The 27,041-nt window shown below is 45.6% G+C and overlaps 7 non-coding genes across 7 annotated transcripts; all 7 read right to left on the reverse strand.

The window, feature by feature from the left end:
* Positions 1 to 7,857: 7,857 nt before the first annotated feature.
* On the reverse strand, positions 7,858 to 7,966 carry LOC127310977 (small nucleolar RNA Z118/Z121/Z120). The gene has a single exon (XR_007857475.1). It is a non-coding gene; the product is annotated as a small nucleolar RNA Z118/Z121/Z120 (small nucleolar RNA).
* A 2,141-nt stretch (positions 7,967 to 10,107) lies between these two features.
* Positions 10,108 to 10,215, reverse strand: LOC127310968 (small nucleolar RNA Z118/Z121/Z120). Its single transcript, XR_007857466.1, has one exon. It is a non-coding gene; the product is annotated as a small nucleolar RNA Z118/Z121/Z120 (small nucleolar RNA).
* A 139-nt stretch (positions 10,216 to 10,354) lies between these two features.
* On the reverse strand, positions 10,355 to 10,447 carry LOC127310998 (small nucleolar RNA snR60/Z15/Z230/Z193/J17). The gene has a single exon (XR_007857493.1). It is a non-coding gene; the product is annotated as a small nucleolar RNA snR60/Z15/Z230/Z193/J17 (small nucleolar RNA).
* A 113-nt stretch (positions 10,448 to 10,560) lies between these two features.
* Positions 10,561 to 10,669, reverse strand: LOC127310970 (small nucleolar RNA Z118/Z121/Z120). Its single transcript, XR_007857468.1, has one exon. It is a non-coding gene; the product is annotated as a small nucleolar RNA Z118/Z121/Z120 (small nucleolar RNA).
* A 350-nt stretch (positions 10,670 to 11,019) lies between these two features.
* On the reverse strand, positions 11,020 to 11,126 carry LOC127310959 (small nucleolar RNA Z118/Z121/Z120). The gene has a single exon (XR_007857457.1). It is a non-coding gene; the product is annotated as a small nucleolar RNA Z118/Z121/Z120 (small nucleolar RNA).
* Positions 11,127 to 11,235: 109 nt separating this feature from the next.
* On the reverse strand, positions 11,236 to 11,343 carry LOC127310958 (small nucleolar RNA Z118/Z121/Z120). The gene has a single exon (XR_007857456.1). It is a non-coding gene; the product is annotated as a small nucleolar RNA Z118/Z121/Z120 (small nucleolar RNA).
* Positions 11,344 to 11,452: 109 nt separating this feature from the next.
* LOC127310954 (small nucleolar RNA Z118/Z121/Z120) lies at positions 11,453 to 11,560 on the reverse strand. The gene has a single exon (XR_007857451.1). It is a non-coding gene; the product is annotated as a small nucleolar RNA Z118/Z121/Z120 (small nucleolar RNA).
* Between the last annotated feature and the right edge of the window lie 15,481 nt (positions 11,561 to 27,041).

The following is a 27,041-nucleotide window of genomic DNA, read 5'->3' on the forward strand; positions in this document are numbered from 1 at the left end:
CTGCGCGAGCATGATGACCACGAATCCATGAATTTGCTTTAGTAGGTCGGAGGCTGCTGACTCGGTACTGATGAGTCATGGCATGCTCGGCAATAGGGAGAGTGCCACAGCTATACTGCCAAGCAACAAGCGGCTTTCGTCTCATTAATTGATCAATGAACATGGGCTACTGACACTGTGCATAAAAACCAGAACAAGTAAAATACGACGGAGAAATACAGCCGTTGGCATGGATACGGGTGATAGCCATTGGTGCAAGCTGCGGGAGCATCTGAACCCGAGTTCCGAATTGAATATCCGTTTGTTCTATCCCATTGGAAGTTAATATGTTTAGATTACTGAATTCAACTATGGTGTCATTGTGCTCTTGAATATTTTTCTTCAATTCTTTTTGTTTTCATGTTCATTTAAATGATGTGGCTTAAACATCTTTTGTAGATTTTTGACGCTCTTTGTTCTATCCCATTGTAAGTTAATATGTTCAGAATACTAAATTCAACTATGGTTTCATTATGCTCTTAAATATTTTTCTTCAATTCTTTTTGTTTTTCAAGTTCATTTAGTGATGTGGCTTAAACATCTTTTGTAGATTTTTAACTTAATTTTGTTTTTAGTGTCGCTTGCATCCAACGAAACTTTTTGTTGATTCCTTTATCTCTTTTTCTACCTTCTTCTTTTTCTTAACAATTCACAATTCAGAATTTGAGTTTTAATTAGCTTGTGATTTGACTTTTGATCCTTTTTATGGTTGTTATTCTATTTTCCCCAAGCCACATTATTTCTATTTTACGTCGGCTAGTGGTGCATGGGAGCTTACGTCTACCATGACTAAGGCTCGGCCCGAGCTTTTCTCGGCTCGGCCCGAGTTGCAGCTCGGCCCGCGGAAGACACAGCTCGAGTCGAGCCTGTTTTTCTGGACCGTAGCGGGCTAAAAGCTCATCCGGCTCGGCCCGAGCCAGCCCGTTAGCTCGTGACTTTTTTTTTCTCGAATTAAGAGGAGGCAGTTGGGCTGTTGTGTGGCCCATGAACGGTGGACCGGTGAATGTCTGGAACTCTGGATCCTGTGAAATCGATCGAGACTAGATCGAGTCCTTCAACCTGCACACGCGCCGCCGCGCATGATGTCGCCATCGCCGCCACCGCTCATGATGTCGCCGCCGTCACCTGGTGACTCACTGCCCAAGCATATGCGCCGCCGGCAACGCATGCGCCCTCGTCTGGGAAGCCGCAGCCGTGCCCTGCCTTCTCTCCCTTGCCCCTGCCTCTCGGTGAATCAGCTCATGAAGGCTTCTCTCCGTCCCCTCCCTCCCATCTCCGACGAGCAGGCCACTCTGCGCCGCCGCTGCCACTGCTGGGGAAGAAGGACCCACATGTCAGCGACCTTTACCTCCGTGGCTCGCGAGCTGCACCGAGCCAGACCGAGTTTATGCTAAGCTCGAGCCGAGCCCCTTTTCTCAGCTCGCCAGCCAAACGAGCCAGCCCGAGCCGAGCCTGTTTGGAACGAGCCAAACTGCGGCTCGCACCGAGCCGAGCTCGAGCTGGCTCGTATCCAGCCTTAACCATGACCATGCATCGTTTGCACCTTGATTTTCTGAACAATTAGAAGATACATAAACTCCAGATGGATTGATCATCGTTCGAATACCATTATTGGGATGGCACATGTTTGACTGAAGAAGGATGCGTTGGTCAGATGCTGACACATCAAAATAACCTACTGCGGTCATTGTTTGTCATACGGAAAAAATAAGTTAGACTATAATATTAGTAAGTACAAAATACTATTGTAAAAAAATTTAATGCAAAATATTAGTTCTAAATTAATACTATATTTTAGCAGTGTCCACACTTGAGACACACAAGAAATAAAGAAAAAGGAATTGCACTAACTATACTGTTAGGACTAACAAGGAGCATCATATGTGCTGCAATTGACGCAAATGAACTGTGCAAACCCATGACTTTCATTTAAGAGAAGGAACGACTCACACCTGAGCAGTACAGCTGGAAAGAGCTAAGAGGTGAATGTAGTATGCCGCAGATAGGAGATGCAGCGTATCAGGCCACACTTCAACTCAACCAAGCTCTGTGATTTGACAGCAGCAAGGCCGTTGAAGAATGAAGGCAGGTGGGAGCGAGACCAATATGCGGCCGCAGCGAGAACACGAGTTATGAGCGGCGAGACGGAGTACTATGGAAAATATGGATTGATGAGTAGACATAAGACCTTGTTTCTTAATCTTTTTTTTCTCTATGTAAGTATAGCATTAATTCCTCAAACTATGCAAGGTAAATTTTGTATAGAAAGTAAAGTGGAGCAACAAAGCTCTGGAAATCAAGAATATGTTGTCTTGACTGAAATGTATGTTTTTTTGGACATAGTTATACGAATAACTAGTTGATACCCCGCACGTTGCTGCGGACATAAGAGATGATTGTCGTGTATGCAAAAAATAGCAAGAACAATATATCAAAATGCGGAGAAAAAAATTGCAGGGGGTGAAAGTGTAGAATGCTGAATATGTTAGTATCAAGTGTAACATATTGTGTTTTTTAGATGGAACGACCCGATCTCGTTTCCATTATGGCAGACTTCCCAGCATAATCCGTGTCAACAATTACATAATTTTTTTTGTGAGATCTGGCTTAGCCAAGCCAATGTTCAATGCTATCTACGCTGAAAGATCAGCACGATATACATGTCCTCGGGGAACAATTACAGAAAAAGAACAAAAAGAAGCTTGTGGGCTTGTGGCTGTGTGGTTCAAAACCTTTTTTTTTTTGAAATGGAGGCAAAAGCTTTGCCCCAATCTATTAATTAAGAAGAGGAATGCCCAGTTAATTAACGGAAAACCGGGCAAAAAACCGTAACAACAACACAACCAACCACAAACGACAACAACACTTACAACACATGGGGACTACTTCCAAAGCAAACAACTCCTACAAGACAACAAAGGAGAATAATTCATCAACCAACCGCAGACTCTTTTCTTGTGGCGCCATTTTTCTTGCTTTTGCTCCCAAGGTAGTCTTTCACCTTCTGAATTTTGCCCCTCGAAGACTTCTCCTCTAGGAGGCGAGCAATCTCTTTGCTAGATCCAGGGCTAGCCGCCTCCAACCTGGCGAGAAGGTCGCAAAGCTCAATAGCAAAGAGCGCATCAGAGTTAGGTGCCAAAACATCTGCCTCCATAACCTTGTCGCTACAACGACTTGCCTCCACTGGTGATGGTGCGGAAGCCACCTCCGATATCACAAGCGAGTCCGCCTGATGGTGAACCATCGAAAGAGGAGGGGAAGTGTCCTCACACAGCTCCTGCAGGTCAGGCATGATCTGAATCACAGGCATGATCCCATCGTTACCCTCGCACTCAGGGGCAACAGACACATCATGCTGCGGTGATGGGGAGACCCGAGGGGATAAACAACCAAAGAAGCATTCCTCACCAACCAAATCTGCCTCCCCATGGGCCTTGCCATTAATGGCTCCATCATCAACCTTTGACGCCATCACATCGACCACATCATCATCAACAACCACAGATGGCTCTTGCTCATAGGACTCACAGGAAGCAAACAAATCCGCATGCCCCATAGACTCGGTAACACACGCCAACAAAAGCTTGAATTTTGCAGCTTCCTCACGCAGAGGACGAGCCACCTCTTCGATGCGAACGGCGACAAGCTGAAGGATCTCGGTGCGCAATAGGGCAAACTGGGACTGCAAGGCAGGGTCCAAACCGATGTTGGCATTGGAACCTTTGCAACACCCGGAAGGGGACCTAGGCGGCACCATCACACGTAGCGACGGGCAACCCACAACCTCAGCCCAACTACGCGTCAACGCCGGCTGACAAGGCTGGACAGACGGGGTGCAACTCTTCTGGCAAGGAGCGCGAGCGACTGGAGAGCGATCGCGAGCAGCTGGAGAGCGAGCACGACAGAACCTTTCGCGATGCCCTGGGCGACGGCAACGAATGCATCTGAAGTAGTCGCGGCATGCGCTGACTTGATGGCCACGCTCGAGGCAACGAAAGCACCTTCCTCGAGCCCAACGCTTGAAGGCGAGGCTACGCTCGAAACCTTCCCTTGATGGCTCGAGGGAAGAGCCCTGGTCGGAGCGGCACCCCCAACCCACATGCTCCCAACCCTCCTCAGCTTCAGCAACTTCAACAGAAGCAGCAGTAGCATCAGAGAGGCCGTCGCATGCCGACGGCGAAGATGGGTCAAACGTCTTCATCTTCTGAGGCGTCATTCCCTTAATGCGCACATCATCGGTGCCCTCCATTCCCTTAATGGTTCAAAACCTGGCTGTCAGTCTCGAGTATGAGTTTTCAGCATCCTGATCGGGTCGCCTGTCAAGTGTGTGTGGAAAAGAACGGGGGCCTCAACTTTAAGCGTTTCATCTCTTGGTTTTATTTTTCTGCAGCTCCCAGACAGCGGTTTTTGTTCGTGATCATGTAGATCGATCTTCAGAAAACCAATAGGAGGTGGAGAAGACCTCTGATCCTGCAGGCTGGCTTCTCCCATTTTCTTCTTTCTAATACTTTCAATATAATCTTGGCTGTCGATTTCCACAGATTTTTCTACTGCTTCAATGCTCCTAATCTTATCCCTAGTATGTGCTTTGATCGACCATGTGACTATTGTGCGGATGGTTGAATCTGCAATCTGAACGCAAAAGTTTTGGGGAATAAAAGGCATCATCATGTAATCCAACTGTAATATAGCATGGGTGGTAAATTACTGACAAAATAAGTAATATAATGCGACAGGCTCCATCATTATATTATAGCAATGTGGCAGCGTACTATTTGTTGGAAAAATACATAAAACAGAAACTCCAGCAAAATAAACTCAAACAATACAAACAGAGCTTGACAGAATACAGAGTACATGATAAACTGAAAGAGATGAAGTCCTTCTTGTACCCTGACGATGAGCGTTGAATATAAGCCAATAAGCACTTATAACCTGGAAAGCTCTGGAAACAAAGTGCAATTTAATTGATAGATATGCCCTCACCTAGAGTCCTGTAAACGTAGAGCTGATAATGAAATCAAAAGAAGGAGGGCTAAAGAGTAAAGACAGAGATGAAGACCTATGAAGATTCAAGATGTGAGACGGATGTGAGAATTTTATCACATCCGACATCATTGGTAGGCAGGCAACAACAATTCTAGGCTGTCTGTTAAGGGAAAAGAGGTTACCCAGGGAGCTAAAACACATAGAGAACTGTAACTGGCATCTGAGGAAGCTATTAAAATCATTAGAGCTCTCTCTGAGAGAATGCTGCAAGGGAAATTCAGATAGACATTAGATATAGAGCTTCACGAAATACATATAGCACATAATGAAATCAACGGTAAGATGGCCATCACATATGAGATGAAAAACTTGGGGAGCTGCACGGATTTGCAGATCGAGTGTGCTCTCGTCCAAAAACACCAGCAGACGCACGCAACAGACACAGGGTGCAGGGGCATTTGAGGGGCTTAAATAGGAGGCAACCTTGAGGATTAAATACACGATCAATCTCAGCAGTCAGCGAATGGAAACCATTAAAATCGATAGAACTGAACAGATTGTGGCCTCATGGAAGATACAGTGACAGGGAGCGTTACCATCCAATAGCGGAAGGAGTAAATACAAAAGATAAATGGAAAATCGGGAGGCATCCAGCAGTTTTCGGTGGGAGGCATCCGGCAGTTTTCGCTGGGAGATCAGCCGGAACGGCCGGCGATTCATGCGACGACATGGGCATGTCCTGCTGTAGTTGGAGAAGAAGAACCGAAGGTGGGCTAGCTATGAATTAAACCGGACGCGGGCTGGGCCGGTCCAGCGTAATGAGCAGTTCGGCTCTAACTGGGTAGAGGGAGGACGTGGGAACAAATGATATTGGGACATGGATAGATATAATCAGGGCCGCACTTGTGAAATCCAACGGACAGGGTTAATGGGGTGACGCTGCACCTGCTTTGAGCTTGCAAACATTAACTGCATCTTAGTGGGGATAAACTTTATAGATATTATAGATACGGATTTTTTGGTATCATGGATATTCAAATGTATGTAGTTGATGAGATGACGAATGAAAGTGAGCACGGGAGTAGTTGTTAGTTCATAACTTCACTTAAGTTCACTCTATCTAAGATGTAGAACATGTATTCAGCAAAGCTTGGCTAGTTCCAGGTACCAGCCTATTAAAAAAGTATCTTTATCCAGAAGCAAAGTGACATTATCTAGCAGCTATAAATGGGGAGCGGCGATTTGGCTCCCGGGAGCATATGCTCCCGATTTTTTCGAAAAATCAGAACAAATCGAAAACTTATCAAAAAAATTCGAAAAAAAATCATGCACGTACCTAACCATGGCACGCACCAACGTGTAGAATGTCGTTGCAAAATGTCATTGTATGCGCCCTGGACAAAAATGACAAATTTCTGACATGAAATGAGATCCAAAAATTTGAATCTCAGATCTGGAAATTTGTCATTTTTGCCCAGGACGCATACGATGACATTTCGCAGCGAAATTTTACACGTTGGTGCGTGCCATGGTCAGGTACGTGCATGATTTTTTTCGGAATTTTTTGAAAAGTTTTGAAAAACAAAATTTGCTCCCCAAAAATCCGGGAGCAAATGCTCCCGGGAGCCAAGACGAATTTCCGCTATAAATGCTTCTAATGGTTATATATAAATAGATTGTTCTAGTAGTAGTGGTTTTGTACTTCAATAGACCGAGGAAAATTGATCCAACAGAGATAACTTGTAGCGCCCACCTAAGGTAGTCTTGTGTGCATGTACATATATACCTGTAAACGGACACGTCCGTGGCGTTCCACCAAGTGCCGCTCGTACCCTTTTAAATTGAACGGGACGTTCCTGCTTGTCCATTTACTCCCGTCATGGTAAGCGGCTGGCCGGTTGCCCGCTACGGAGCTGACCAAAGCATACAAGGATACGAATGTGGCATGTACAGTACATAGAACAATGTGGCATGCAAAATCTGAACTTCCTTTTTCTATTTTTAATTCCCTCCAATGCGAGCATGAGAGACCTCGGGATGTTAACCTCTACCTTTTGATCTTCACACTGAAACTTCTGCAAATAATTTAGCCCTGTGTAGAAGTGCAGAGAATGCTAAAATCCAGCTCATCCATCTTTGTAAATACGCTTGAGACTGAATTGCGGATAGCTCACAGAGCAACCCCTCAAAGAGTAATGCTTAGTGCAACTGCTAGTACTAATAAGTGGACTATTGCATTTGTTATGTCTGAAATACACTACTATTTTGTACGCACTACAGTAGAAATTCGAGTATTAGAGTCAGTCGGTATTAGAACAAGAGAATGGGCAACACTTTTGCCCGGTTTCAAAAAATAAGATGCTCTATGGGTCGGTTTTCTCAAAAACGGGCTCCAAACGAAAAACCGACTTCAATAATATATTTTTGGAGTTGACTAAAACTAAAAACCAACTCCACAAGTCTTAGAGTTGGCTCTAAACTAACCATGTCCCAAAAAATATTTAGGACGGGTGAAATTAAAATCGATCGAAAAATTGGAAGAATAGGTCCAGAAAATAAAGCTGATCCTCAAAAATATATTATTGGAGTCGGTATTCTTAAAAAAACTGACTGGGTGACCCCATGCGGCAGTGTATTCGATGCTGCTATACCATGTGACGGCCACATGTTTGCGACTGCGTGACCCTAGCAACTAAAGGACCGGCACACCTCCAAAAAAATTACATTTTTAAGCAACCAACTAAAGGATCGTATCATAGTGAAGCGACCAACTAAAGGATGAACATTTTGATGAAAACACAAACATTGGAATCAAATTAAATTTGTACATGTTCGCTGAGAATACATGATCAGTTTAATGTGCATGCTCAAGGAAGGAGGCTCTTCTTCAACAAATGCCTTGCTAAAATACCATCGTTGTGATTCATCACAGCAAAGAAACAAAAATAGGTCATTGTACAATGGGTATAACACTAATAAATCATAATCAATGTTCACAGTTTCCTGTATGTCCACATAATCCGAAACATCTGACATACCAAAAAAATGTGTTTGTGCTCATATATTAGTCTCGGGTTTGGTATAATTCATAGCGAATTTCACATCATCAACTAAACAGAGCAGCTACAACGCGATTATATAGAACGGTTGATAGTCCGTACTAACCGCATTCACTTGCACAAGATAGCAAGGTACGTACTCAACGGGTGCAGTGACTAAACATCAAAGCTATAATGCGAGAGAGGAGAAAAACAAAGTACCGCCTCTTCATGCTGCACTACCGATTCTTGCTAAGCAAAATATACTACATCGCCCGAGACCTCCCATGCCTAAGTAAACCTGTGTCAAAGACCCCCCAATACGAGCTTGGGCAACACATTCTATTCTAACCGGATCAAAGAGGTCACAAGCGCACAATACAGTACCATTGGAGGGGAAATCAGTCACTCCTTGTGTAGGTGCGCGCCCATCAGATCTAATGAGATATGAATTTTTGTATATGTGGAACGGGTAAGGAGGAAGAGCTGTCATGATGCGGAGGTGCAAGCTGGAAGGTAGAAAACCCCGACGGACCTAGCGTGGATGGGTTCCTTAGTTCCTAACTTTACTAATGAAAGTAAGTGCAAACCATGTATTCAATAAAGTCTAGCTGGTTGCAGCTACCAGCTATAAATGGATTGTCACTTTATCTAGAACCAAAGGGACTTTATCCAACAACTATAAATGTTTCTAATAGCTGTATATAAATTGATTGTTGTAGTAGTGGTTTTGTACTTCCATAGACCCATGGAAATTGGAAACTAACCCCCAAAAGATCACTTGCAACGCCTATCTGAGACAGTATTGGGTTCGTGTGCACATAACAATGTGGCATGCAAGACCTGAACTACTTTTTTCTGTTGTCAATCCCCTGCAATGTGGGCATGAGAGACCTCAGGATGTGAACCTCTACCTTCAGGTACCAAAACTGAAGCTTCCGCAAATAGTTTAGCTCCGTGTACAAGTGCAGAGATTTCTAAATTCCACCTCATTCATCTCCGTAAGCATGCTTTAGAGCAAATTGAGGATCGCACACCGAGCAACCCCGTTCGAAGATTGCAACAAGAAGAACTTTGCCGTGTTTGAAGCATAAGATTATTTTATACACGCACTAGTATAACTTTGAGTATTATCATCCGTCGGTAGACTCAATTTTAGAAGAACAAGATAAGACGATTCTAAATGCGCTCCCTGAGTTGGTTTATTGACAAACCAATGACTAAAGAAAACACCGATTCCAACAATATATTTTTGGAGTTGGCAAAAATAAAAATAAACCCACTTAAAAATCCTAAAACCCAGTTGTACAAACTAACGGCCTCCCAAAAAATATTATAGTTACATGAAATTAAAAACTGATTCAAAAGATGCTAGAGTCAGTCAAAAAATAAAACCGATTCCAACAATAATAATATTCGAGTCAGGTAATTTAAAACCGACCGAGCGACCCCAGCCAGCCCGATATTGGTTGCTGCGATGCAACTGGCCAAAAAGATCAAACCTGAGTTCTATGATCCATCTGATTTTCTTATTGCAGAAAAAGGCCATTCAGGGTTGTACTGCCCTGAATCGTGATGATATTATTTATTATCTATCTTAACTTTTTGAATTTTTAAAATTTAATTTCTTACAGAGAATTGCACTATCATGGTTAGACTCGTTTCATTTTCAGTGAGAACAGAACATGACTACACTCACAAAGCACAAACTGAAACTCATAGGTGTATATTGCACACTCTGAAACTCATGTTATTACTGTTAAAACATCGATATACAGCCATCTCAAAATGAGTAGTCAATATATATCCACTGTTACAGATCATATGAAGCAAATTTACTAAGAATGATCATCTTTATTTCATATATTCAGATGGTGAGCATGGAGGTTCCATCACTTGAGTGACTTTCAATGTACGAGTTGAAAAACAAGACTCCTTACTCATTATTGAACAGTATAGCAATGATCCAGGGCTCACAATAAATATTTGTAAGTTAACGATAGACAAAGAAATTATATTAGTAGATTTAATTGTTTATGCCTGCTTGCTCAGAATATTAGATCAGTTTAGGATGCGTAATCAAGGAAGGAGCACTCCTTCAGGAGAGCCCCTTCTCAGATACCGTCCTTGAGATTCATCAAGACAATCCAGCATTGAGAAGTAAAATCCAGAAACACTGGGGCACTATTTCTAGCTTGAAATTAATAATGGTTAACAGAGTGACTGCAAAGCAAAGAACAAATCAAAGGAAGATAATATTGTTTGATTCTCCATAGCAGATTTGCGGTAATGGCCGTCAGATAGGAGCGAAAGACTATTTTGTTCAAGTAATCATGGTTTGATCATCTGAATTATGCACTTGCGATCATCATTCGACCTAGAAAAAAAAACTACTGAAGCAAATGAGTTTATCATTATTAAAAGATGGACAATACGTTTATAAATAGCAGGAGCATGCCAAGAGCCCCAGAAGCCATTCACTAAAAATCGTACTTATTTGCTCAGAAAATATGATCGGTTGAGGATGTATAATCAATGAAGGAGCACCTTTACAAGAGCTACCTTACTCAGACACTGTCCTTGTTGATTCAACAGAGCAAACAAGGTGATTGCACTCTTAATTTCAAGCTACTCCCTCCATACCGGTTTACAAAAGTTTGACTACAAATTTAGTCAAGAAAATACAAGATATATGTCACAAATTATACCATTGGATTCATATTCAAAAGATGTTTCTAATAGTATAATTTTTGTGATATATATTTTATATTTTGTTGACCAAATTAGTCAAACTTATTTCTCGAATTGCGTAATTGCCCTGTGAACCGGTATGGAGGGAGTGCCTTACCCAAGATGTATAACTTCAAGGATGATACATGAAAGAAAACGATAGCAGTCTGCTCTAAAGCATGAAGAGCATGGGACTTGATTTTCATTTCAGAAAAAAAGCATGTGTTTGCTCAGAATATATGATCAGTTTAGGATGTATAATCAATGAAGGAGGACCTTTTCAAGAGCTGCCTTACTCAGATACCGTCCTTTTGATTCATCACGCAAACAGGTAGTTGTGCTCATATTTTTAAGATAGATACCATGACAATGAAAAGATTGCAGTTTGCTCAAAAAGCAGAAACAACTAGTAAACTCATTCTAATTTCAGAACTGCTCGTGTTTGCTCAGAATGTATGATCAGTTTAGGAGGTGTAATCAATGAAGGAGGACTTTTTCAAGAGCTGCCTTACTCAGATACCGTCCTTGTGATTCATCACAGCAAAGAGGTAGATGCACTCATTATTTCAAGATAGCTAACATGACAAAAAAAGATAACAGGCTGCTCTAAAGTCACAAAAATGTGGGAGCTGCTTTTTAATTTCAGAATTGCGGTGTGTTTGCTCAGAATATATGATCAGTTTAGGATGTGTAATCAATGAAGGTGGACTTTTTCAAGACTAACCTTACTCAGATACCGTCCTTGTGATTCATCATAGCAAACAGGTAGTTGCGGTCATATTTCAAGACAGATAACATGACAAAAAAAAAAGGATAACCTACTGTTCTAAAAGCACAAAAAAAAATTGCAAGTGTTTGCTCAGAATGTATGATCAGTTTAGGATGCGTAATCAAGGAAGGCATCCTTTTTCAAGTGCTAGCTTACACACATTACAGGTATGAAAGAATGAACAACAAGGAAACATAATAAAACATTTGTGAAGCAACCCCACCAAAGGATAAAACATTTAGTTCAAAAGCAGAAACAGCTTGTGGATAGCTGTCAAAATTAAGATTTGTGTATGTTTGCTCAGAACATATGATCAGTTTAGAATGCATTGAACACTACCAACAAGTAAACAATGAACAGAGTTTATCATGTCAAAAAACAAACAAAATCAGGCAAAGAAAGAGATGCCGTGCTATCTGGTAGAGACGTGAGAGTGAAACATTGTAAGTTTGCTAAGTAACTAGTCTCAGAATAGGTCCTGGATTGACCTTCACAGATTGCTAGACGGGAGATCAAGATTGCACATCCGTAGGAACCGCAACCGCCTGCACAATACGGTACACTACCCTCTGGTCCAGGCACACTAACGACTCCTACTACGCAGAAGAAAGTGCATCGCCCGAGACCTCCGATTCCTAATTCAACTGCGCACGAAACCCGCGAAAACGAGATGATCGGATAACACAATCTAACCGGATCAACGAGGGCACGAGCGAGCCCATCGGATCTGAAGCGGTTCTAGCTGGGGAGTGAGCAGAGGCGGATGGCGACGGCCAAGAGGAGAGTGGGAAACCCTAGATCTGGCGGGGGTTCGGCTGCAGTTCGGCTATGGAGGCGCGCGAGATGCGTCGGCGGGGGCTCCGTCTCGACGCCGTTATATCGTAGAGGAGATGGCAATTATCTGACAGGTCCCTTATGATCTTCTTAGGGCATCTCCAACCGGGCGACCCAAACGGACGCGCTGGACCGTCCGTTTTGGGCCGTTTGGGTGGCCGAACGGACACCCGGACAGCGCCCCGCGTCCGCGTGTCCGTTTGGGTCGCACGCTGCGCCCAACGCGCGGACGCACCGCATATGTAATTAAAATAACAAAAATAAAAATAAAAATAAAAAAGGAAAACAGCCAAAAAAACATTAAACTAGTGGTTAATTAAACTTAGCCCTATTTTGGGCAATTTTTACACAAAAGAAAGCCCTATATGGGCTTTAAACTAAAAAAAAAAAACCCTACACAGGGTTTGCGAGCACGGTGGCCGCCGGCAGTACGACCCCCACTAGTACTCGTCAGCGTTGGTGTCGATGACGACGACGCCCCCGGCGGCGACGCTGTTCGGCTCGACACGCCGGAGGGCACCGGGGACTCCGGCCGGGGCTCCCATCGCGCCCTTTCCCGGGCGGTGCGGGTTCGGTGGGCTCGCCGGCTGCGCAGCCGTGCCTGCGCGCGGACTGCTGCCGGAGCTGCTCCTCCGCCGGGCGCGTGGCTGGCGCTCCTCCTCCGCCGAGCGCGCGCGGCCGGCGCTCCTCCTCCGGAGCGCCGCTCGACGCGTAGCCTCCTCCCGACGGCGCGCCGGCTCCGGGAAGGCCCACGCCTCCGCACAGGCGTCCTCCTGGGCCTTCCTGGCCGCCTCCTCCCGGCACGGAGGTGCGCGGCGCCTCGGCGAGGTGCGGCCATTTGGCCGGCTCGTCGAGGTCCTGGCTCGCGGGACGCCGCGAGCGCCGCCGCGGCTCCGGGTCGTTCTCCTCCTCCCGGGGCTGCGGCGGGCTGGGGCGCGGGCTCGTTGATGTAGAGGCCGCCGGGGCGGCGGCCAGCCCGCCTAGCGGTGTGGTGGGCTGCGCGCGAGGCCGCGCCGTCGCGGATGTGAAGCATGTGCGCCGGCGCGCATCGTGCTCCACCTCGAACCACAAGTCCCAGTTGGGACTTGCGTCACCGTACGCGGGGTCTGCCGGAGGTCCGCCGGCGGAGCGCGGCGCCTCCGGATCTCGGCATAGCGGGCGCGGCCGGAGCCCGGGATGGGCGGCACCGGAACCCGATCCGGCTCGGTGCCGGCCGTGGGGAGGTGCACGTCCCCCACGGCATTGGGACGCCGGCGTCCCCGGAACATCTGCGCCACCGCTACGGTGACGTAGATCCGGTCGCGTCTGGGAGGCGCCGGCGGCCCCATTGCGAACGCCGGCGGCGCGACTTGCCGGCTGCTGCCGGCCTCGTGGTCGTTGGCAGACGGCTCGAACTCGCGCTTCGGGGCCATGGCGGCGCGGAAGCTTCGAGCTCGCGCGTGCGGATGGAGTGGAAAGTGGGGACTGGATAGGGACAGTCCCCTTCCCCAGTCCACATTTAATAGGACTGGGGCACCGACAGGTGGGCCAGCCAGGCGGACAGGGCGGACACGCGAGGACGCCGCGTGCCATCCGCAGCCACGCAAACCCGGCCCAGATTTGGGCCGGGTTTGCGTCGTTCCGGACGCCGCGGCCGTCCGCTTTTGCGGTGCGTCCCCGCGTTGGGCCGCGTTTTTGTCCGTTCGACCCATCCGGACGCGCGGGCGCGGGATGGGTCGCCCGGTTGGAGATGCCCTTAGGCCATCTCCAACGGCACGTGACCGGAAATACGTCTGGCACTACCTTCACCGGAGCGATGCGCATAGTGACCTGCGTCAGGTTTGCGTCTCTGTGGACGCTGAGCGGACGCACAAAGTGTCCACTCGGTCCTCGCACGGACCCGCCTGGCAGTGACACAACTGCTTCGTCTTCCACGGCATTACTTGCGGCCGGCGCGCTGTAGCATTTGCAGGCGCGCCTCGACTTCCGCGAGCGTGCGCAGCTAGGCGGTGTTGCAGTGGCAGACCATTGAAGGCGAGATGGCGTCCGATTCTCTTAAAGGGACGCTGTCGGCGGCTATTTCCCCGACCAAACTATTGGCACATCCCACACTATCTACTCCACCGACGCCATAGGGAAGAAATGCTGGCCGTTCCGCAAGACCAAGAACGACCACGAGTCTAGCGGCTCGCGGTCCGGCAAGAAGGCACGGGTCGGCCGGTACGTCCGCGTCGACTTCGTGCGGCAGCTATGGGAGAAAAACCGGCCGGTACCATGGCCGGACGCGAACTTGCCGGGAGGGGGCTGCTACCTCAACTCGAGGCGCGTGTCGGTTCCCCCCCCCCCCCCCGTACCGCACGAGGGCCGAGAACGGCGGGACGAGGTGCGCCGCCACCGAGCGATCTTGCCGCCGGATCTGCGGGAGGATCCGGCGTACGCGTTGAACTCCTACAACTGGATTTCATTCGGGTCGTGGGAGTTCGACGCGCGCCGCCGCGCTGGCTACCTCGGCGACGTAGAGTACTTCGAGCGCGAGATCCCCGCAGAAGAAGAAGATAACGACCAGGAGGACACGGACGGGGACGAGGACATGAACATGGCACACTACGACCATGACGCCAGCGGGCCGGCGTGGGATCCGGAGACCCAGCCGCCGGACATTTCCGAGGAGGAGGCCATTGCCATGGCACTGGCCAACAGCGAGCAGGACGAGCTAAACGACCACGCCGACGCGTTCCAACGACCGCGCTCCGCCTGCTACTCCGACGTGGGATCCCTGGCCACAGCCTCCTGCCCATGCGGCGGTACTTCCTCCGCCGTCGGCGTACAAGCTTCCATGGCCGACGCCGGAGTTCATTGACCTCGTCAGCGACGACGACCAGTAGGCAACATCTGCATTTAGCACGCCTTTATAGCTTATTTATGTTTTTTTTAAAAAAATATGCGTCGTGCCGCTGGAGCCACCCCCGACGCAAACGGACGCCCGGACGATTTCGACCATTTGGGCCGACGCGTCCGTTTGGATATCCGAAATCCATCGCGCCGCTGGAGATGCCCTTATTCAAACATTCTGAGTGGCTGCCCCACCAGAGGGACACATGTAAGATTTTAGTACCTTTGGGGTACTCAGATGTACAATGAGAACCGTATTAAGTGCCAAAATAACAGAGGGACGCGGCGAAATTAACAGAGCACCGTTCTGTGTAATCTCACTGCCTCTTGCCCCCGCCACCGCCGACGCGGCCTTCTATCCCCCTCCTCCCGCTCCTGCCGGCGCGGCCAGTGGCCCTTTGGGTACGTGTGGGGCAACGCCGCGATGGCGCGGAGGAAGGCGGTGGCGAAGGAGTTGGCCACGCAAGCGGTGAACCGCATCGTGTCGTGCTTCGCCAGCTTGTGCGGCGTGGCGGTGGTCGTCGTAGACGCGAACGGGGTCATCTCGGGGGACGCCGTGATGGCACCTCGTTGATGTCTACGCCCCATCCTTTTCCTGTAGACAGTGTTGGGCCTCCAAGAGCAGAGGTTTGTAGAACAGCAGCAAGTTTCCCTTAAGTGGATCACCCAAGGTTTATCGAACTCAGGGAGGAAGAGGTCAAAGATATCCCTCTCATGCAACCCTGCAACCACAAAGCAAGAAGTCTCTTGTGTCCCCAACACACCTAATAGGTGCACTAGTTCGGCGAAGAGATAGTGAAATACAGGTGGTATGAATAAATATGAGTAGTAGCAACGGCACCAGAAAAGTGCTTGCTGGCGTTTGGTTGATGGTGGTAATATTGCAGGCAGTAGAGATGCAGTAAAACAGTAAACAAGCAGCGATAGCAGTATTGGAAACAAGGCCTAGGGATAATACTTTCACTAGTGGACACTCTCAACATTTATCACATAACAGAATAAATAGATAGATGCTAGACTCTACACCCTCTTGTTGGATGATGAACACCATTAACTGTGTAGGATTACACGAACCCTCAATGCCGGAGTTAACAAGCTCCACAATATTCGATGTTCATGTTTAAATAACCTTAGAGTGCATGACAGATCAACATAACCAAACCAAGTACTAACATAGCATGCACACTGTCACCTTCACATTACGAAAGGAGGAATAGATCACATCAATACCATCATAGCAATAGTTAACTTCATAATCTACAAGAGATCACAATCATAGCCTACGCCAAATACTACACGATGCACACACTGTCACCATTACACCGTGCAGGAGGAATAAACTACTTTAATAACATCACTAGAGTAGCACACAGATATATTGTGATACAAAACACATTGCAATCATAAAGAGATATAAATAAGCACTTCACTATGCTATTCATAACAGTGAATAAGTATTCTGTGAAATATAGCCTAAGAGACCCACACGGTGCACACACTGTCACCTTTACACACGTGGGACAAGGAGTCTCCGGAGATCACATAAGTAAAATCCACTTGACTAGCATAATGACATCTAGATTACAAGCATCATCATATGAATCTCAATCATGTAAGGCAGCTCATGAGATTATTGTATTGAAGTACATAGGAGAGAGATTAACCACATAGCTACCGGTACAGCCCTTAGCCTCGATGGAGAACTACTCCCTCCTCATGGGAGACAGCAGCGTTGATGAAGATGGCGGTGGTGTCGATGGAGGAGCCTTCCGGGGGCACTTCCCCGTCCCGGCGGCGTGCCGGAACAGAGACTCCTGTCCCCCAGATCTTGGCTTCGCGATGGCGGCGGCTCTGGAAGGTTTCTCGTACCGTGGCTTTTCCGTATCGAAGATTTAGGTCGAGGGGCTTCTTATAGGCGAAGAGGCAGCGTCAGAAGGGGTCTGGGGCCACCACACCCTAGGGCGGCGCGCCTGGCTTCTTGGCCGCGCCGCCACCATGTGTGGCCCCCCTGTGGCCCCTCTCTGGCGGCTCTCGGGTGTTCTGGAAGCTTCATGCAATCCTAAGATGCTGGGCGTTGATTTCGTCCGATTCCGAGAATATTTCCTTACTAGGATTTCTGAAATCAAAAACAGCAGAAAACAGCAACTGGCCCTTCGGCATCTCATCAATAGGTTAGTTCCGGAAAACGCATAATAATGACATATAATGTGTATAAAACATGTGAGTATCATCATAAAAGTAGCATGGAACATAAGAAATTATAGATACGTTTGAGACGTATCAAGCATCCCCAAGCTTAGTTCCTACTCGTCCCGAGTAGGTAAACGATAACAAAGATAATTTCTTAAGTGACAATGCTACCAACATTATCTTGATCAATACTATTGTAAGCACATGTAATGAATGCAGCGATTTGAAACAATGGTAAATGTAATGAGTAAACAAATGAATCATATAGCAAAGACTTTTCATGAATAGTACTTTCAAGACAAGCATCAATAAGTCTTGCATGAGAGTTAACTCATAAAGCAATAGTTTCTTAGTAAAGGTGTTGAAGCAACACAAAGGAAGATTAAGTTTCAGCGGTTGCTTTCAACTTGTAATATGTATATCTCATGGATAGTTGTCAACATAAAGTAATATAATAAGTGCAATATGCAAGTATGTAGGAATCAATGCACAGTTAACATAAGTGTTTGCTTCTAAGACAGAAAGAAGTAGGTGAACTGACTCAACATAAAAGTAAAAGAATGGCCCTTCGCAGAGGGAAGCAGGGATAAATCATGTGCTAGAGCTTTTCAAGTTTTAAAATCATATAGAGAGCATAAAAGTAAAGTTTTGAGAGGTGTTTGTTGTTGTCAACGAATGGTAGTGGGCACTCTAACTACCTCGTCAACCAGACTTTCAAGAGCGGCTCCCATGAAGGACGTTATTTCTACCAGCAAGGTAGATCATCCCTCTTCTCTTTTGTTTACACACGTATTTTAGTTTCATTATTGATGACACTCCTCCCAACCTTTTGCTTACACAAGCCATGGCTAACCGAATCCTCGGGTGCCTTCCAACATTCACATACCATGAAGGAGTGTCTATTTGCAAAATTAAGTTGCTTACTGATGAATCAGAGCAAAACATGTGAAGAGAATTATTAATGAAGTTTGATTAATCGGGGCTAGGAACCCCATTGCCAGCTCTTTTTGCAAAATTATTGGATAAGCGGATGTGCCACTAGTCCATTATGAAAGTCTGTCAAAAGTAAATGACAAGATCGAAAGATAAAACACCACATACTTCCTCATGAGCTATAAAACATTGACACAAATAAGAGATAATAGCTTTTGAATTGTTTAAAGGTAGCACATGAAGTATTTACTTGGAATGGCAGAGAAATACCATGTAGTAGGTAGGTATGGTGGACACAAATGGCATAGTTTTTGGCTCAAGGATTTGGATGCACGAGAAGAATTCCTCTCAATACAAGGCTAGGCTAGCAAGGTTGTTTGAAGCAAACTCAAGTATAAAACGGTGCAGCAAGACTTATATAAGAACATATTGCAAGCATTATAAGACTCTACACTGTCTTCCTTGTTGTTCAAACCCTCACCAGAAAATATCTAGACTTAGAGAGACCAATCATGCAAACCAAATTTTAACAAGCTCTACAGTATTTCTTCACTAATAGGTGCAAAGTACATGATGCAAGAGCTTAAACATGAGCACAACAATTGCCAAGTATCAAATTATCCAAGACATTTTACCAATTACTACATGTAGCATTTCCTGATTCCAACCATATAACAATTAACGAAGCAGTTTCAACCTTCGCCATGAAAATTAAAAGCTAAGAACACATGTGTTCATATGAACCAGCGGAGCATGTCTCTCTCCCACACAAGCATTTATTCAAACAAAAACAAAAACAAAAACAAACAGACGCTCCAAGTAAAGTACATAAGATGTGACCGAATAAAAATATAGTTTCAAGAGAAGGAACCTGATAATTTTGTCGATGAAGAAGGAGATGCCTTGGGCATCCCCAAGCTTAGATGCTTGAGTCTTCTTGAAATATGCAGGGATGAACCACGGGAGCATCCCCAAGCTTAGAACTTTCACTCTCCTTGATCATGTTGTATCATCCTCCTCTCTTGATCCTTGAAAACTTCCTCCACACCAAACTCGAAACAAACTCATTAGAGGGTTAGTGCACAATCAAAATTTACATATTCAGAGGTGACACAATCATTATTTACACTTCTGGACATTGCACAAAGCTACTGAAAGTCAATGGAATCGAAAAATCCATCAAGCATGGCAAAAGAAGCAATGCGAAATAAAAGGCAGAATCTGTCAAAACAGAACAGTCCGTAAAGACGAATTTTATTGAGGCAACAGACTTGCTCAAATAAAAATGCTCAAATTGAATGAAAGTTGCGTACATATCTGAGGATTACTCACGTAAATTGGCATAATTTTCTGAGTTACCTACAGAGAATTAGGCCCAGATTCGTGACAGCAAGAAATCTGTTTCTGCGCAGTAATCCAAATCTAGTATGAACCTTACTATCAAAGACTTTACTTGGCACAACAATGCAATAAAATAAAGATAAGGAGAGGTTGCTACAGTAGTAAAATCTTCCAAGACACAAATATAAAACAAAGTACTGTAGCAAAATAAACACATGGGTTATCTCCCAAGAAGTTCTTTCTTTATAGCCATTAAGATGGGCTCAGCAGTTTTAATGATGCACTCGCAAGAAATAGTATTTGAAGCAAAAGAGACCATCAAGAGGAAAATTCAAAACAAATTTAAGCCTAACATGCTTCCTATGAAAAGGAATCTTGTAAATAAACAAATTCATGAAGCATAATGCAACATGCATAGAAAGATAAAACAAGTGCAGCTTCAAAATTTTAAGCATATAGAGAGGTGTTTTAGTAACATGAAAATTTCTACAACCATATTTTCCTCTCTCATAATAACTTTCAGTAGTGTCATGAATAAACTCAACAATATAACTATCACATAAAGCATTCTTATCATGAATCTCATGCATAAAATAAGTACTACTCCCAACATAAGCATAGTCATTCTTATTAATTCTAGTAGGAGCAAATTCAACAAAGTAGCTATCATTATTATTCTCATCATCAAATATAGGAGGCATATTGTAATCATAATCAAATTCATCCTCCATAACAGGTGGAACCAAAAGGCTACTATCATTATAATCATCATAAATAGGAGGCATATCATAATCAACATAAACTTTCTCCTCAATACCCGGAGGGCTAAAGAGATCATTTTCATCAAAACCGACCTCCCCAAGCTTAGAATTTTCCATAGCATTAGCAACAATAGTGTTCAAAGTATTCATATTAATAACATTCCCATTAGCATGCATATAAAGTTCCATGGGTTTTTTAATTCTCTCTTCAAACACATCATGTCCTAATTCAAGATAAAGTTCATAAAGATCTCTCATATTTTTGTTGTTTTCCATTATGCCTAACTAGTGTAAACAAGAAACAAAAAGATGCAATTGCAGGATCTAAAAGAAATAGCTTCGAGCAATCACAACGGTACCAGAAAAGTGTTTGGTTACCTGGGACCAGCGTGTGAGTGCCTTTTACCTTTCCTCCCCGGCAACGGCGCCAGAAAAGTGTTTGATGTCTACGCCCCCTCCTTTTCCTGTAGACAGTGTTGGGCCTCCAAGAGCAGAGGTTTGTAGAACAGCAGCAAGTTTCCCTTAAGTGGATCACCCAAGGTTTATCGAACTCAGGGAGGAAGAGGTCAAAGATATCCCTCTCATGCAACCCTGCAACCACAAAGCAAGAAGTCTCTTGTGTCCCCAACACACCTAATAGGTGCACTAGTTCGGCGAAGAGATAGTGAAATACAGGTGGTATGAATAAATATGAGTAGTAGCAACGGCACCAGAAAAGTGCTTGCTGGCGTGTGGTTGATGGTGGTAATATTGCAGGCAGTAGAGATGCAGTAAAACAGTAAACAAGCAGCGATAGCAGTATTGGAAACAAGGCCTAGGGATAATACTTTCACTAGTGGACACTCTCAACATTTATCACATAACAGAATAAATAGATAGATGCTAGACTCTACACCCTCTTGTTGGATGATGAACACCACTAACTGACAAGGTATCAACTTGTCAATGCCTACGAATAGTAGACTAGGGTTTCGTGTTATGTAGAGGGCAAGTAGATCTCGAAGGTTATCAGCCGAAAAGTACTCGACGAAATAAAACTAGGGTTTGCTCAACAATGATTCGATGATCTCTTCGTCCCTCGACTCCCCCTTATATACAAGTTGGAGCCGAGGGATTCGTAATACACAAGTTTACAGAGTCCGGGAGGGTTTCTAACCCGTCCCGCAAGATTACAGTTTTACACTTCCTATTACAACTCTATCTTTCCATCCTGGGCTTCCGAGTCTTCATGTCCTTTGAGTAGTGGGCCTTCAGTAAACCCTGGGTACTATCTTCGGCAGGCCCATTGGGGATGCCTATGTCAGTAGCCCCCGAGATTTTGCTTGAATCGTAGAGTCAGGGAAAATCTCCCCTGTTTATTTTTACTCGACAACTTTAACTTGTCTATATTTTTCACATGAATTTCTATACTTGTGCAGGGATAATGGTAGTTGGGGCTAGTTCATCTGACGGATCAGGTACTAGTTAACTGCTCTAGTGGCAATCCGCAAAAACCTACTTCAAGATCACGTCCCTGGACATGATCTCGGTGATACTGGTGTAAACTTCGACAGGTGCCGCTTAAGGTCTTACCATTCTGTCGAGTCCCAGTCATTTTTATCAAGTCCACAGCGCGTCCGCTGGGATATTTCTTCACATCTGTTGATGTGGAAAAAAGTAGCAGAGCGCAGTCTTTGGCGGTGCCACGCCGCACAGAACGGATCTGGGGTCTTACCTTCGCAGTGTTTTGCGGCATTCAGAATTCGCAACTTTTAGCGTTCTGAGAATATATTGTCGAGTGCTTATTCGGCTGTTGGAATAGCACATTTTATCGAGTCAATTTCTGACTTATGTTACTCTCCCGATGGGAGTATATGTAGAGTTATTTTTATAACTCGAAATATACTCCTTCTTTCTTCTTTCTTCTTTCTCCTTCTTGATAATTTTCATCGGGCACGCGAACAGCGTTCCCGATGGGAGTAGCCCCCGAGGCTACAACCAAGAACTTGTGCTTGGTTGTAGGCTCAACATTCTAGTGCACGTTGTCGCTTTATTGTCATTCTTCTCGATATTTTCTTCTTTTTATCTCTCGGGTGCGCGAACAGCGCTCCCGATGGGAGTAGCCCCCGAGGCTAAGAACAAAAGCTTGCATTTGATCATAGGCTCCCGCAATTTCTATATTGTCATACCCGAATTTTACTTTTTTCGAAGTAGCCCCCGAGCATTTGGGCAAAAACTTGTATTTGATCAAAGGCTCCCGAAGTATTCAATAACTTTTTCTGTCGCCAATCTTCTTTTATTTTTCTTGTCGACATTTTCTCCCTTGACCAAAGTTACTTTGCTGCTGTTAATAGTCGTAATTTTTCTTCCTTGTGGGTCCTCTGTTTGCACCACGTTGACACATCGTGTAAGTGGTGGACACACGTTCTCCGATTTTCCTGGCGCACGTACCATAACTCCTCAATGTTAAAATACTTTTTTACCCTTACTTCCACGTGGCTATCATCTGCGACGCACTTTTTTCATCCAATGGTCCGCCGTTTCGCCGCACCCCTATATAAGATCTCCTTCTTCCTCCTCGGACACTTCCGCTCGCATCGTTGCTGTACTCTCCGCCGCAAATCCTCCTGCACTTCCCAATTCTCCAAGCTTTGCATTCCCGCGCCATTGTGAATGCCTCCGCGGCGCTTGACCAGGCACAACACACCAGAATCCTCCATGGCCGCCGCGGATCTGGGAGCTTCGGAGTGGGAAAGATCCAAGCTTTCCGCTCAGGACATCAACCTCCTTAAGAAGCTAGGGCTCAACAAGAAGCCCGATTCACTACGCTTTCCTCATGAGGAGAGCTACCCAACCCCTCCAATGGGGTACCGGGTAAGTTTCATTGACCATCTCATCCGCGGGCTTTCCGCCCCCATTCATCCTTTCCTTCGCGGACTGCTTTTTGTGTATGGTCTGCAACTTCACCACTTGACCCCCAACTCTATCCTCCATATTTCCATCTTCATCACCCTCTGCGAAGCCTTCCTCGGCGTCCAGCCTAACTGGGCGCTATGGAAGCGCATTTTCTTTTGTCGCCGCAATGGCTCTCCCAACGTCGCCTACAATATAGGCGGCGTTGTAATTTCTGTTTGCCCCACTGTCGACTACTTCGACGTCAAGCTTCCTGATTCAGTTCAAGGATGGCGCAAGAAGTGGCTGTACATTCAGGAAGAAAACGACGGATGTGCTGAGGACAACATCCCTCCTTTTGATGGTGCCGAGAGAATTCTCCGCCGCCGCTCCTGGGACGCAGAGGCTACCGAAGAAGAAAGGATTGCGACTGAGGCCCTGATGACTCGCATCCACGAGTTGCAAAATACTCGTGGCGAAGAATTATCAGGCATCCAAATCACAGCCTATTTTCTAAGGAGCAGAGTGCAGCCTCTCCAAGCTCGCAAACGCCCTCTCTGGAAATATTCTGGGGACACGGACTCTGATCGGTTGTCGACGGATTTAGAGGTCAAGGATTTAGAAAAGCTTGTCCGAAAAATCTCGTCTCTCAGCAAAAAAGATCATGTCCCTTCTTCTTGCCGCGTGAAACCATTCAGCGCCGCCAATCCGCTTCCCAAGGTTAGCTTCTTTATTTGGTTTGCTTTTGTTATCTTTATTTTTCTCTTGTCGACTTTTTTCTTACATCTTCTGCTTTTTCCTTTTATAGAACCATCCAAACCTCGTCTCGCTTCCTCCCCTTCCTGAAGGTGGAGAAGTCGAGGAAAGGGCTGTCTTCACCGATGACAACCAAGACGCCCCCTCTTTTGTAAATGAACCCGTGGATTCTCAAAAATCTGCGGGTTCCTCTGAAAAGGAAGCTGCCTCCGAAGATACTACGTCGGCACAATCTCCTCCTCCTGCTGTTTCTCCAAGGAACAAGAGGAAAAGGACTGACGCCGAAGATTCCGGCACTTCCAAAGCCGAAGACGTTGATCCTTCACGTCAAAAGGCAGCTTATGATCCATACCTTTCATCCCTCATCAGTTCGTAAGTTTTTATTTTCCCTTATCTTTGTACTCGAAGTTTCTCTCTTTTTTTTTCCTTTTTTTTATCTGTCTTGCTTTTTATGCTGTCGTCTTTTTATTTGCAGTGATGATGAGGAAGAACCACCAACTCTTGACGTGGCAGCTCGAACGAGCTCGTCACGTACTTTAGTTGTTTCAGAGACGCCAGCTGAAGGAGAGAAATCTTCGCCTCCTCTCCTGAATGTTGACGCTCCCACTCCACCTTCAAGCCCTCTTGTCCCTTCACCAAAAAGGACAAGAGTAGAAACGATCGCGGAGCCTACCCTTGAATTGGGTAGCTCCTCCAATTCTCTTTTGGATGACGTAAGTTCTAAATTTGCTCATCTATATTCCCTCTTGATTCCCGCTGCAATGTCTTGAAATTTTTTTTTTTTTTCGTATCGACGTTTTCCTTCCTTTGTCTTTCTTTGACAGCCTATGGTCAAAGAACTTCTTCGAATCGGTGCCCAATTTGTCGGGTACCGTGAGTATGCTAGCAAGACTGAAGGTGATAATTTTTTATGACACCTCATTTTTCCTCGATTTCCTGTTCCTGCTTTGTTTGTGCTTTTTAACGACTTCTTGACTATTGTGGCAGAAAAACTTGCTGAAGCCAACAAGCATGCCGATGCTCTTGCTCAAAAACTAGAGCAGAGTGAAATGGCTCGCAAGAAGGCTGATCTTGATGCTAGCCGAGCTAAAGCAGAGGCTGAGGAGGCCATAGCTAAAGCTTCTGGTGTCGAAGATTTACAGAAGAGGCTGGCTGATGCCGAAGCTGCTTTAAATGAACACAAGGCCTCCCAAGCTGCTCGCGAAAAGGCAATCACCAAGCGCTTACTTGCGCAGAATCGACGTTTTGTCGGTAATTTTGCCGTAACCTTCTATCTTTTTCTTTTTTATGATTAATTTTTCCTTCCTGCTGTCAACCAACATGTGTTGTCCTCGGCAGCCAAGACGCACCAAGAATTTGAGCTTGAAGATCCCGAAAATGATCCTCTCCTAGACGCTCTCTCTATCCTGGAGTTCCACGGAACTGAAGCTCGCGAGGGTATAGAACATGCTGACGCGGGTTTCTCGAAGCTCTTCCCCTACTTCTTCCCCAGGAAAGAGGAACCCAAATTTTTTCTTGCTCTTGCCAAAGAGTTTGACTCTTCGGAAGATCTTGGACTGAAGATGCGCCAGGAGAATATGAAGGTTGCTGTCGAAAGCACTGTTGCCTTGGTCGCGGATAGCCAACAAACTGTTGACTGGATGAAAGTTGGCGCCACCGAGCAAATAGAACAAACGAAATGGCGCTCGTTGATCAAGGCAGCCAAACCCAATGCGAAGAAAATCCTGGCTTATCTCGGGATCAAGCCAGCTCCGACTCCCAGCTCATCAAGGCCGGAGGTCTAGTCGAAAGCTTCTTCTTTTATTTTTTCTTTATTATTTTGATGCTGTCGCCGAAGTAGCTTTTTGGCGACACCTATCTCACTAGCTCCACCTGTAATGCCTTGTAAATATAATGAACAATCAATGAAAATCCTGTCTTTCCTGTTGATTGATGTCGACTCTCTGTTAACTTTCAGTTGGTGTTTGATAACTATACTCCGTCTCCTGCTCCTCTCGATGTTTTGCCTTCTCCTTCTTGCCCGAGGAAAAATCTTGCTGATGCTGAACCTGTCGAAAATTCCTTATCGCAAGAATTGGATGATCTTCGGCAACAGCTTCAATATGCGAAGAGACAAACGCTTGTGATGATGGAGCAATCTCGCAAAACATTAGAAGCCGAGAAGACTGCACTTCAACAAGCCCAAGAAGCCTTGGATGCTAAGGAGGCCGCCCTTGCTGAAGTTGAAAAAGCAACCACTCGAGAAAATCTTATGCTGGAGTTGATGAATGAAGCTAGCGCAAATATGTCGGGTATGTTTGCCGCCACTCTTTTAGACGTTTGCGACACCTTCTGTTCTTTCGCCATTTCTCCTGTCTTTAAAGCTCATGCACTGTTTCTTGATAGGTTCCTTTCTTGACTCTGCTGCTGAAGAGGAAAGGGTAAATACTAGGACTAACCTCCTTGTTAACCTTTCCCTTGACCATGGTTCTCTGTTCTGGGCTACCCCAGAACGAACCCGACAAATTGTCAGGTTTCAGGACCGCGCCTCCCAGATTCGCGACTTCTTAGACTTCTGTACTAAGACCTTGTCTCTTGTTTACAAGACGATGTTTCCTCGCAACGAAGCTCCTGATACACTTCTTGGTTTGATGGAGAAATTTCGAGATGCTCCCAAAATCCATGGATTTGTTCGGGCACAACTTTCTGCTGGCGCTAGATTTGCTATGATGATGATCAAGATCTGCCATCCCAAATTTGACATGAGCCAAATTGTTTCCAAGTGTTTAGCCAAGATGGCGAAGAAGAAAAGGGACGTCGGAAGAATTGATGATCATGTGACTCCCGTTGCCGAAGATATGATGGATGAGCTTCTTCGGATGGACTCCGAATTTTTCGTTAAGGGCAGCTATGCTGAACATAGTACTCGCTCTTCAAATC

Source organism: Lolium perenne, chromosome 6 (genome assembly GCF_019359855.2).
Source record: "Lolium perenne isolate Kyuss_39 chromosome 6, Kyuss_2.0, whole genome shotgun sequence".
NCBI lineage: Eukaryota > Viridiplantae > Streptophyta > Magnoliopsida > Poales > Poaceae > Lolium > Lolium perenne.